The 14,139-nt window shown below is 36.2% G+C and overlaps 1 long non-coding RNA gene across 1 annotated transcript in view; it reads left to right on the forward strand.

Annotated features, from left to right (window-relative positions):
* LOC131423188 (uncharacterized) overlaps positions 1-13,050 on the forward strand; it is a 96,669-nt gene extending 83,619 nt beyond the window's left edge. Inside the window, exon 3 of the long non-coding RNA XR_009224273.1 lies at positions 9,766-13,050. This is a non-coding gene — a long non-coding RNA (uncharacterized LOC131423188). The remainder of the gene's footprint in view (positions 1-9,765) is intronic.
* Positions 13,051-14,139: the final 1,089 nt, after the last annotated feature.

Genomic DNA, 14,139 nt, shown 5'->3' on the forward strand with positions numbered 1-14,139 from the left:
GCCGCAGTCTGGCTGGGCACAAATCACGAGCCACTTGAAGATTCAAGCAGGAACAAACTTTATTTTTTGAACCCACGCCGCACGCTGCCCATGTGAACTCTCTAGGAACTCTGCAAGAGCTCAAAAATAGTGGGCACCCGACGCAGCAGGAACCACTCCTTCTGGCAACATGACAGGCACCATCTTGACCTGTCTGTGGCTCTCAATATCTCCCCCCTTTTGTTTAATTAAACAACAAGTATGTGGCTTAGGGACTGTGCCTGTCTTAGGTTGTCCAATACTGCATATGGTCCTTACCCGTCATCGGATGAGCTGACCTCAAGGCATCAGCCTCCTGTCTTAGGTTGGTACCATTGCAATTGGATCTTACCTGTCATTGACTACCGGCCCAGCATTCAGCCACACTTGTGGATAGTGGTTTTTACACAAGCACCATGAACAGCCTGCTACAAGCAGAAAGGGAGGATAAAAAACGCCATGACACCAAGCCAATTGACAGCCCCTTTTGGAAAAATTGTACCACCGATGACATCATCAGCAAAGATACCCCGGCACTACTACAATTCAGTGCACCAACAGATAGTTCACAATGCATACAAGTTATACATAGTCCAGGCAAGTTCTGCAAGCAGTTCAAAGCAGAGGAATCCATTAATATGTCCTTTTCCTCCCAAAGTAAATCAACTCCTTGATTGAGCATCACTTGTTGAGTTACATTATTCATTGATGCATCAGTTTATACAGTTTTCTGTGATAGCTATCGCAGAGCTGTAATTTAGTTTTATTTTTGTCTTCACCAGCACTGGAATGAAGATAGGAATTCTGGCAGTGATGGCTAAAAAAAATTATGTAACATTCCAGCAGGCACTAAAAAAAAAAGCAATTTTCTAAACAATTTAGTATCCTGAATAGAATTAGATATAATGAAAAGGAAAGGTGAAAGTAAACAAACAGATCTGTTAACCCCCTTTTTTGTTCACATTTTAAAACAATCCTCTACAGCTGTTTGCCCAAACTAAATAAACCATTTAAATCATGTGAATAATAAAAAAATATATATTTGGATCCATTTTTTCATGAGCGCTCCTCATATATGATATATGGACATACACACATACAGACATGCAACACAAAACACAAGTGTACACACATAACACAATACATACAACACATAACATAATAGTAAAATCCTTGTAGCTTTTTACAGGTGAAATCCCCATTGCAATGCTCAAAAACTCCACAGTCAAAAAATAAAACTGATCAGAAAAACATTAACCTAGGTCTGTATGAGCTCAAAAAACAAAACAAAACTTCATGATATGGGAAAGGGCAATAATAAAATAGATATTGAAAAAAGCATCCTGGTTACCACCTGGGTTTGACTCTTCTTTTGATATCCCATCCTTTTTCCTGTAACTTGCATATGGGTCTGAAGGTATTCCCACAAGCTAACCCCAAGGTTTCTTACATTTGAAATAGGCCTTAATGGTGTTCATTATTCATTAGCCTCCTGGTGTGGGAGAACCACTGTCACAGATGTAAGGATAGCCAAACTGGAGTTCTGGATATCAGCTGTTATGGATTTGAGCCAAATCATCTTCTTTTTAGTCTGTAGAAATCACTTTAGTTAGTCTCTCTGGAATCCAAATCGGCTGCTGTTCTCCCTGTGGAAACACACAAACAGACCCCCCAATCCAGACAATTACTGGGTCAGGACCTTTCCATTGTCCTGTTAGAATATCCTTCCAAAGTACCTTGGGCTTATGCACATTTTTTGGACACATGTGCCTTTCCGCAGCACTAAGCCCTGATGAATCCAAATTTTAAAAGTTTAGAGTAAAAAGGGTTATTTTAAGTTTATCTTTGGGGGATATATATCCCTTCCCAATTCCCACTTTTTGCTTAATAAGTACATTTTAATAGTTTGATGAGTTCTTTCGACTATGCCTTGTCCCTGTGGATTGTATGGGATTCCTGTTATATGAGTAATGCCAAATGATGAGCAAAATTGGTTAAAAGTGGTAGAAGTATAGCCAGGACCATTATCTGTTTTTAACTGTTTTGGAATTCCCACAGTGGCAAAATTTTGTAAGCAATGAGCTATAATATCTTTAGTTTTTTCTCCGGCATGAAGGGAGCCCATCAAAAATCCAGAAGAAGTATCAACTGTAACATGCAAATATTTTAATTTTCCAAATTCTGGAAAGTGTGTGACGTCCATCTGCCAAATATGGTTAGGTATCAGTCCTCTAGGATTAACTAGATCAGACTCCAAGATTAAGTTGTGGTAAAAAGGTCACATAATTTTGACAATGTTTTATAATTTGTCTAGCTTCTTAGTTATTTTAAAACGCTTTTTTAAAGTATTTGCATTGACATGGAAGTATTTATGAAAATGTGTAGCTTCTTCTAGCGTAGAAAGAATATGTATGTCATGTGGAGTTTTATCTGCTAAATCATTGCCCAAACTAAGGGCTCCAGGCAATCCTGTTTGTGCCCTGATATGTCCTATAAAGAATGGATCTTTTCTGTCCCAGTTTAGACTTTGTATAGTGGAAAACAAAGAGAAAACAGTAGAGGAAGGGGAAATCCTACCAGCATCTTCAAGGGATACTATAGCACTAACTATATACTGACTATCAGAAAATAAATTAAACACAGAATCTTTAAACATCCAAAAGCTTGTAATACTGCATTAAGCTCTTCCTTTTGAGCTGATTGTTTGGGTACTAAAAATGTAAAAATTTGATCAGGGGTAACTATTGCTGCTGTACCATTATTTGACCCATCAGTGAATATATTTGGAGCATTCATGATAGGTGTTTTTCTTGTCATTTTTGGAAAAACTACAGGATGCGAAGACCAAAAAGACAACAAAGGATTGGATGGTAAGTGGTTATCAAATGAAACATTAGATTTACACATGATTATTGCCCAAGTATTTAACTCATTAGCTAACTCATCAATTTGATTCATAGTATATGGAGTAATAATTTTATTGGGAGAAATTCCAAACACTCCCTTTGTTGCTTTTATTCCTTTGAGTATTAATTGTCCTACAGCCTCAGGATACCTAGTAAGAATAGTGTTAGGAGAATAAGATAAATGTATCCACAATAATGGACCTTCTTGGCAAAATACTCCTGTAGGAATATTTTTTGTTAGTAGTACAATAAATAATAAAGGCAAACTTATATCAATCTATCCAAATGCATATTTTCCATATGTTTCAATGATTTTTAATGTCTTTCTTGCTTCAGGCATTAACATGCGGGGTGAATTTGGATCTGATGGATCTTTTAGGACATCAAATAAAGGTCCCAACTCTCCTGTTGGTATGCCTAGATAAGGCATCATCCAATTTATGTCTCCTAACAACTTTTGAAAGTCGCTAAATGATTTGAGTTGATCTACTCGTATTTGAATTTTTGGTGGATGGAACATGGTTGAGGATAATAGAACTCCTAAATAATTAATTGGAACATTTAATTGTACTTTATCTATTGCTATCTCTAGATTATAATTTTTTAATAAGTTTGTAAGTGTGGCATAACATTCTAGCAATGTGTTTTTATCTTTGTGTGCTAATAATATATCATCCATATAGTGAAATATTTGTAGTTCAGGATTTTGATTTCTAAGTGGCTGGATTGCTTTTTTAACATAAACTTGACACATAGTTGGGCTGTTAGCCATCCCTTGAGGAAGTACTTTCCTTTCATATCTCTGATCAGGACCTTCATGATTCCGTGCAGGGACAGTAAATGCAAAACTTGGACTATCCTCAGGATGAATTGGAATTGAGAAAAAAAAAATCTTTAATATCTATAGCTAAAACATACCAGGTTCCTGGCAAAGCATACAATTGGGGAATCCCCGATTGAGCAGGTCCCATAATTACCATCTCATTATTATTGTCTCTTAAATCTTGCAATAATCTCCATTTACCAGATTTCTTTTTGATGACAAAAATGGGAGTATTATGGGGAGATACAGAAGGTTGTGTATGTCTCTCCACTAATTGTTGTTTGACCAGGTCATGGGCTGCTTGTATCGTTTCTTTAGTCAGGGGCCACTGAGGAACCTATACTGGCCTTTCTGATTTCCAAGTAATTTTTATTGTCTCAGTGGCCCTTTCTGAAAACCCAATCCATGTCTATTTATTCCTTGATCTATTTGAATTGGTGCTGCTATACCTTGTTCTTGTTCTTTTAATCTTTTTTCTTTCCTAAAGCCTTATCTAGCCCTAGTAGTGGGCGCGTTAGGATTGATGTTATTTGTTAATGTCAAACCTAATTGATCTAGGACATCTCATTCCCATAAATTTATAGGAAGATGATCCAATACATATGGCTGTATAGTTCCTTCACATCCTTCAGGATCCTTCCAATCTAATACCATTGCATTTCTATGGGGATTAGTTGCCACTCTTAGGCCTCGAAGCATTTGAGTGGCTTGTTGTAATGGCCAATGTTTTGGCCATTCTTGATGAGAGACGATTCTAAGGTCTGCACCTGTGTCCAGTAGTCCATTAAATTCATGTCCTTGAATATTTAGTTTTAGCATGGGGCGAGAATCTAAATTTAAAGAAAGCATAGCCCAATCTACACCTGTGGAGCCTAATCCCCTGGAACCTCTTTCTACAGTACGACTGGAAAATTTATCATGTAGGCCGGGTATTATTAATAACTGTGCTATTCTATCTCCTGGTGAAATTACTGATATACCCCTTGGAGAACTGGCTATAATTTTTATTTCACCTTCATAATCGGGATCAATTACCCCAGGACTTATCATAAGTCCTTTCAGAGTAGAAGAACTGCATCCCAATAATAAGCCTACCGTTCCTTGGGGAAGAGGTCCTTTTACCCCTGTGGGAATGATTTGAACTCCCATCTCTGGAGTTAGTCCTGCTCTGCTGGAGGCGCAGATGTCCAATGCTGCACTTCCTCTGGTTTGTCTAGTGAGGGATCTAATGGATAATGTATCCTGGGCACTACCCTGATGTTGTTGCTGGGTTCCTCCAGTACCCCATACATTTGTGATTGTGGGCCCTGGAGCATGGGGCCCCCTTGTACATTTTTTTGACAATGGAGCCCAGTGTTTTTCTCCACGATATCATGGGTAAAGACCTGGTCCTTGTCCGTTTTTTGATAACGGAGTACCCTCTATAGTGGTTTGAGAACGGCATTCATTAGCCCAATGTCTCCCTCTATGGCATCATGGGCAAATACCCGGTATTCTACCCCTTTGATTCCTAGTTTTGTTAAACCCTCCTCCTATGGGGCAACTCCTTTTAAAATGTCCTGTTTGTTCACAATTGTAGCATGTTTTTGGCCTGGCACCTAAAGCCTGTTGTACTGCAGCTGCCAAGTCTTGCCCTTGTTCATTAATGTCTCTACATAATTTAACATATGTGTTTAAATCTCCATGTTTCCATGGTCTAATGGCCTCCCTGCACCATCTATTTACTTGTTCATAGGCTAGTTGCTTTATTAATGGCATTGTTTGCTCTATATCCCCAAAGATTCTGGTAGCTGTTTATATAAGCCTATCTACAAATTCAGCATAAGGTTCATTAGCTCCCTGTATTACCTTAGATAATTGACCTTGTAAATCTCCATGTCCTTGTAAAATTTTCCATGCCCTAACTGCATCTGCAGCAATTTGTGAATATATGGCAAGATCATATCCAATTTGTTGCTGCTGACCCTCATAAGGTCCCTTTCCTAACAACATATCTAGATTTCTCTGAGGATATCCAGCTGCTGCCTTTCGCCTAGCCGTCTCCGTGCAAAATTCCTGATTGGCGACCTTCCGTAACAGATATTGTCCTCCATTTAACACATCATTGCACATACTAGCCCAATCTACTGGCGTCATATTCAAGTTGATAATGGATTCGACCATACTTACAATGAAGGGTCCTTGAGGACCATAAGTTGTTACAGCCTCTTTCAGCTCTTCACTGTTTTGAAATCTAAAGCATGGTGAATTTGCTGCCCTCCTTCCACCTGAAATACAGGGCATGCTAATCTTTGAGGTCCTGTCTCAGGATCCCATCTATCAACTATGGGGTTTGAGGGCCACTCAGCATATGTTGTCTCCATAGGTGGAGCTGTTGGTTGGACACCCACACCAACAGAAAAGGGGTTAGTAGCAACAGAAAGGGGTTAGTAGCAACCTCCCATTGTAATTTCTCCCCTCATAGCCCTTCCTTCTCTAAACTTTTTTCCTTTGTCTGACAATTTATTTTTATTTTTATTTATTTTTTTATTATTAGTTGTTCAGAACATTACATAGCTCTTGACATATCATATTTCATACATTTGATTCAAGTGGGTTATCAACTCCCATTTTTTCCTCATATACAGACTGCAGAATCACATTGGTTACACATCTACATTTTTACATACTGCCATACTAGTGTCTGTTGTATTCTGCTGCCTTTCTTATCCTCTACTATGCCCCCTCCCCTCCCCTCCTCTCCCATCTTCTCTCTCTACCCCATCTACTGTAATTCATTTCTCTCCCTTGTTTTTTTTCCCCTTTCCCCTCACTTTCTCTTATATGTAATTTTGTATAATGATGAGGGTCTCCTTCCATTTCCATCGAATTTCCCTTCTCTCTCCCTTTCCCTTCCACCTCTTGTCCCTGTTTAATGTTAAACTTCTTCTCATGCTCTTCCTCCCTGCTCTGTTCTTAGTTGCTCTCCTTATATCAAAGAAGACATTTGGCATTTGTTTTTGAGGGATTGGCTAGCTTCACTTAGCATAATCTGCTCTAATGCCATCCATTTCCCTGCAAATTCTATGATTTTGTCATTTTTTAATGCAGAGTAATACTCCATTGTGTATAAATGCCACATTTTTTTATCCATTCATCTATTGAAGGGCATCTAGTTTGGTTCCAAAGTCTAGCTATTGTGAATTGTGCAGCTATGATCATTGATGTGGCAGTATCCCTATAGTATGCTCTTTTAAGGTCCTCAGGGAATAGACCGAGAAGGGCGATAGCTGGGTCAAATGGTGGTTCCATTCCCAGCTTTCCTAGGAATCTCCATACTGCTTTCCAAATTGGCCGCACCAATTTGCAGTTCCACCAGCAATGTACAAGTGTACCCTTTTCCCCACATCCTCACCAGCACTTATTGTTGCTTGACTTCATAATGGCTGCCAATCTTACTGGAGTGAGATGGTATCTTAGGGTGGTTTTGATTTGCATTTCTCTGACTGCTAGAGATGGTGAGCATTTTTTCATGTACTTATTGATTGATTGTATGTCCTCCTCTGAGAAGTGTCTGTTCAGGTCCTTGGCCCATTTGTTGATTGGGTTATTTGTTATCTTATTGTTTAATGTTTTGAGTTCTTTGTATACTCTGGATATTAGGGCTCTATCTGAAGTGTGAGGAGTAAAAATTTGTTCCCAGGATGTAGGCTCCCTATTTACCTCTCTTATTGTTTCTCTTGCTGAGAAAAAAACTTTTTAGTTTGAGTGAGTCCCATTTGTTGATTCTTGTTTTTAAGTCTTATGCTATGGTGTCCTATTAAGGAATTTGGAGCCCAACCCCACAGTATGTAGATCGGAGACTTCCTCTTTTACTTGATGTAAGATGTCTTCTCCTAGACTAGACAAACAAGATTGTACCAATGTCCATAATGGTAATGTGCCAACTGGCAGAGTTCCTGGGCTTTCCTTTTGTATCTTTTTAAAATCTTCACCATGATGGTTCCATTGTGATATATTCAACAACCCCTCTTTAATGAACCATGGGCTACACCTTTGTATTGTCTTAATGTATGCCCTAACTGTTCTTGATTTTACTGAGATGCCTCCACCTCTAGCACTTTACTTAACACCCTTTCGGTTTGGTTCTTATTAATTTTTAATTCCATATTTCCGTGATGAAGATACCCCTCACTAAGATAATGCAAAAGAAAACCGAGACAAAATGAAACAAAAATGGAACAAAAATTCATTATATCAGCCTTTCTATTCTCCTGAAATGTCCATCCGTCCTTTCTCCCTTTCTGTTCCTCAGACGCAAATAATTTTTTCCTCAGATGGGAGCGGTTTTTCTTCTGTCCCACCATCTGCAGGGATAGGCAACTTAAAACAAAAGCAAAACAAAATGAAAGAAGAATCTTTAAATGGTTACCTATCCTCTCACACTGCCCTCAGGGGTGAGCAGTTTACCTTATCACTTACCCTCAGGCCTTCCCCATATGGGCCACCATATGTAGCAGCCTGGCTGGGCACAAATCACCAGCCACTTGAAGATTCAAGCAGGAAGGAACTTTCTTTCTTTCTTTCTTTCTTTATTAATATTTATTTTTTAGTTTTTGGAGGACACAACATCTTTGTTTGTATGTGGTGCTGAGGATCAAACCCGGGCCGCACGCATGCCAGGCGAGCGCGCTACCGCTTGAGCCACATCCCCAGCCCAAACTTTATTTTTTGTACCCAAGCCACAGGCTGCCCATGCGAACTCTCTAGGAACTCTGCGAGAGCCCAAACGGAACTTTGGGAACTTTGCAAGCACTCAACTGGAACTCCACCCGTGAACTGCACCCACACAAACTCTCTAGGAACTCCACAAGAGCTCAAAAATAGCGGGCACCTGATGCAGCAGGAACTGTTCCTTCTGGCAAAATGCCAGGCACCATCTTGACCTGGCCATGGTTCTCAACAATGTGGGGTTCCTAGCTTTTCAGCAATCCCTCCTCTCAGTCCCATGAGAACTAAACCACTCCCAACCGACTACCACTACCCTGGAAATAGTACCCTCATGACATCATTACCCCTAAGTAACCCACCCCCCACTCTTAATCATTATACCAACATTCAAATAATTACACTGAGGGATCAATCTTATAGCACATCAATCTCTGGACAAAATCAATATCAAAAAACATATCCAAACCATAGTAGATATTTTCCACCTCTTTTGTTTTAACTATTCCAAATTTCGCATGTATTTTACACAGAGTAAACCTTATTTCGAATGCAAAATTTACATCAGAAATTCTTTACTTTTATTTAGATTTAATAATTTACAGTTGAAAAATAAGTCGACATATTCAATTGTTCTGAATTGATCATTCCACTGCAATATGAAAAATATCCTCTTAGTTCTTGAAAATATTTACATTGAAGTGCTTGGAATAAAAGAACTATATCTATATCTAACGCCCAAATGATTCAGAAACAAAATGGAGAGATAACAACAGAAGTACATACAACAAAACTACAAAATAAATGTTAAAACACATGAGGCAACTTCGAATTATTATTATTATTCTTTATTCATACTATTATTAGAACTATTCTTTACATTTGAAATTTTATTATATAAATAATATTCATAGTATTCCAATAAATGTATTCAGAATGAGCATCCACCAATCCATTTATTTATCTACTTAATATCATCTTATTGGGTGCCAACACAGGCCTAGTTCTGCTTATGAATAGAAATCATGTAATGCACAGTCTGGTTCCACTTTCTTACAGATTTTACAGCTCAGTTTTTTCAACTAGTTTGTTGTACATTACTTATGAATTTTAATTTTGAATGTGAAAATCAAGATATTTCATCAGAAATAAACTATGAAAACATAATATCATGTAATGTTTTATAATAACTTTTATGAGAATAAAATTGGTGTTTGTTTATAAAAAATCAATCTATGATAGAATATTTGTTTTTTTGCTTTGGATGAAATATGTGTATGATTTTGTCTTTTCCTTCTCTTGTGTCCACAGATTGTGACCATATCTTCAACTTGTACTGCAGGCTCCTAAATATAAGAGCAGTAAATTGGACAAATTGCCTTGGGATTTCCACACTAATTTATTTACTGGAAAAAAAATTATAAAAAGCAAGCATTTGATTGTATGTAGATCCATAAATAATGGAATATTATTTTGCCTTGATGAGGAAGGAGATTCTGATACATGTTACAACATGTATAATATTTTAAGTGAAATTGTTCAGGCACAGAAAGACAAATATTGTAGTTTTATGCATAATAATTATAGAGAATGTGCAAACTCATAGAGATGAAAACTAAAATAGAGGATTCCAGGAGCTTGGGGAAGAAGCAATGGAAGTTGGTATTTACTGAATACAGGGATTCTGTTTGAGATTATTTAAAATGTTCTGGAAGTACTGGTGAAGTTTTTCCTTGTGTAAACGGTATTTACCCACAGTTGTGAATGTGGTTAGTGCTATTGAATCAAGCTCTTATCAATGATTAAAGTGGCAAAAATTCTTATGTAAACTTTTACCACAAAAACCACATTTTTATGAATGCTACTTGGGCATATTAGGGAATATTACTTAGCATCAAAACCAAGGTCTATAAAATAGAAATGGTAATACCTGTAAGGCTGTAAAAAGATGTAATAGATTATGTGTATAATCCTTCCTGTGAGTAGTGAGGTACCTAAGTATGGTGTGCCAATTTTGTGTTTATGTGTTGTACTTAAAGAAGTCAAAGAAATGTGCACCAGAGTTAACTATTCCTCAGTGTTTTCTTAGTGTGTCCTGTGAAAGACTAATTCCAAAAGAAATGGTTAACTGACAGAGACTACTAATAAATACGTGTAGGAAATGCTGCTTATTACATGAATTTGTTGATTTTTTAAGGTGGGCATTGTTTTATTAAAGCTTGAGAAACTTCCTGCAATAAAGAAACATGTTACCCTTGTCAGAGCAACATGTTTTTGAGCATGTGGCCATAGAACCTCATTTTATAGTCTTCCTGTATAAAGATTCATTCAGGTACAATATCACCAAGGACTTTTCATCCTACTTGAATGTACCTTTCTATCGTATCTTTTAAATTATTTTAGAAAATTCCATTTTCAGGAAAAACTACTTAACTCTCATAGTTTGTTGACAATTGTTCACACAAAATATAGCAAATTGCCACACATTTCATTCCTCCCCCCACCACAAAAAAATCTGGTTTAATTTGATGACATTAGAGCATAAAACAATACAGTCCTGTTTTATTATGTTATAGAGCTTGTTCTACTCTTTAAAAAGAACCAAACATTTTTTTAAGTTAAAAAATTAGGTGGAGCATATCACATATTTATGGCAGAAAACTATGTTACTTTCATTGTCAAAATATGACATTATGTATTTATTAATACTTATAGATTATATAAAAGAAACAACTATAGTCTAACTCTGGATTTTTAATTAATAATAACGTGTCTATATTGGTTGTTCAATTTTTACAATTGTACCACAGTAAATGAAGCTTTAAAAGATTAAAAATAGTGTGTGGATCTGGGCTCTGTGGCACACACCTGTAATCCCAGGGTCCTGGCAGGAAGATAGTGAGTTCAGTGCCAGCCCCAGCAATAAACAGATGCTGAGCAACTCAGTGAGACCCTTTCTCTAAATAAAATACAAAATAGGGCTAAAGTTGTGGCTCAGTGGTCGAGTGTCCTTAAATTCAATCCCCAATATGCTCCACCCCCTAAAATATTTATAGACTTAGGGAAGATCAAGTTGAGGAAGAAGGAAATTCCATGCTTTCTAAATTTTCAGTAAACCAAAAATTGATATAAAAAGATAAATTCTAGAAACAGAGTATTTTGGAAAAGAAAATAAAAAATAGATACATATATGTTATGTATACTTATGTTTCATATATTTCTTTTGAATGCTTAACATATTCTTGTATTGACACAGGAGAGAGTGTACTTTAAGGATTTTGGCTATATATTATTTAATGCCATTTACCTGGACAAGTTAGATGATCTCAGCAATTGTATATCTATAATGTACTTATACTTTAATTCTATTTTTACTACATTTCCTAAGCAGTCTCAGTGACTACCTTGTCTATAAATATTGAAATGAATTTGATAGTGAGATTATTAAATTTCATGGTTTTAACTGACCACTAAGATAATTATGAGACATACTTTTGTCAATTTTGGAAATAAACTTTCAAAAGTGGATGAAATAAAAAAATGAAAAAGTGAAGAGAAACAAAATATTGCTAAACACATACACTCAAATATAAGCATACTATTGCATTCCTCACATAAAAACTTTAAAAATGTAAGCAATATGTCAGGTTTCAAACTAGAGATGATGAGAGTCTTTAATTCTTTCTTAAAAAAATATTTTCACAAGTTGTCATATCTCAAGTCATTCCTATAATGTTTAAGAGTTAGGCATTTTATAGATATAATAAATATAACTCAGAATGACTTGAGACATGGATCTGCTCATGCTATCAAGCATCATGGGATTTACTGTTCAAGATGACCATATAGATTCCCACAGAAGCATACACTGATAGAAGGATGTGAGTGTAAGCAATTAATTTAGGAGGTTAAGGAAAAAGGACAGGGAATTCTGAAGTTAGACTTTTGGGAGGGGAGGGAACAACAGGAGCTCATTATTGAGCTAATTCTTACGCTGGCCAAAGGAGACTCAGTTGCTAGTGTAGAATATACATTCAAAATTATCCCATCTGTGTATTGAAAGAACTTGGTTTACCAACTCCCATCAACTATTGACTGAGGAATGATTTCAGATAGTCTTGACTCTCTCACACGTTTGGCCAGGAGAACAGGAAGTGAGAGCATGTTTCAGAAGCTGAAGAAAGTATTCAGGGAGAGAAATGCAGATCCTGATGGAAGAATTTTGAACTGAGTATAGAAATGATAGAACAAAGATATTTATTGGACACCAGCCTCATCTGCTATTGTTATTAACATTTTATCAGCTATTCTGCTACCCAATTATTATTGTCATTGCTTTTCTATTAATACTATAGTTTAAATTATATGTCATAGAATGTTGGCTGAAGAGAGGACTATTCATATGTTAGGAAATGAATAGCAGTATCAGGAAACAGCACACATAAAAACAATTTAAAAAATTTTCTGAAACACTTAAGATGTTTAGCAATTCTACTTGTGTTTATTAATATTTTCTTATTACTGTGTGTATATATGTGACTGCATGACCAATGTGATTCTGCAACCTGTATACTCAGAAAAATGAGAAATTATATTCCATCTGATTCAAATGTATGATATGTCAAGATCACTGTAGTGTCATGTGTAACTAAGTAAAATAAATAATTTTTTTTTCTTAAAAGAAGAAATTGAGGCTTTCTTTACCCCAACTCAGTAAGGTAAACATCCAAATAAAAAAAATAAATTTGGAAAATAAAGACTATTTCTCTGATTTTTCCAAACCTATGTGTCACTATCTTCATGTAGACATTAAATGTACTCATTATTCATACAAAATATTTTAATGAATAGTTATTCTTTTAACTGGTAAGGTCTAGTGCATGTCAGTTTTTCATCATGTTTCCTATACAATATTACTGAGTTTTGGAGGAAGGACAGAATACAACAGATACCCCATGGACTCTCTTGAGGTTTCCACACAGCACTGGAAATAATCCAGTACACAGTCTACAAAGGCAAGCTGGATGTATTCAAGTCTTCTTGGCTTATTCATCAACCTAGGTTAAATTACCTCCTATGTCTTGATTTCTTCATAGGAAATATGGAAAAATAAAAATATACCTTATAGATTTATAATGCATTAAATGACTAGATACAGGTAAAATGCTGAAGACAACACCTAGAACATATTTGTAAACTATTATCAAAGAAACACTATGTGTGTCTCTTGTTCATGCAAAGCTTTTACCCATTAACAAAAATATGAGTTTCCTCTAAAAACAAGTTCACATACTTAGGTTAGATAACTTAGAGAAAAGTTTTATATTCCAGCCTAGGAGGAATTTATATATTATTTTTTTTATTTTTTGGTGTATGTGTGTGTGTTGTTTTGCTTTGTTGTTTGTTTGTGTAATTCTGGTGCTGGTGATCAAACCCAGGGCCTTGTGTAAGCTGAGCACATGTTCTGCCACTGAGCTATACCCCTAGCCACAATGAATTAATTTTAATTTGACAAGTGATTGTTTTGACAGAGGGGAAGTGGAGAACATTTGCAGACCTGTTTTGATAAATGTATTTTGTATTTTAAAAGGCATTTAACCTTTCTCTTGACTGTCTGATTTATCTCATCTTTGATGTTTATTAACATAGGTAGTTAGGATAATCACCTTAAAATGCCACATAATG

The sequence above is a fragment of the Marmota monax genome, unplaced genomic scaffold (assembly GCF_021218885.2).
Source record: "Marmota monax isolate L192 unplaced genomic scaffold, Marmota_monax_Labrador192_F-V1.1 WCK01_AAM20220418_F8-fsc00045, whole genome shotgun sequence".
Classification (NCBI taxonomy): Eukaryota; Metazoa; Chordata; class Mammalia; order Rodentia; family Sciuridae; genus Marmota; species Marmota monax.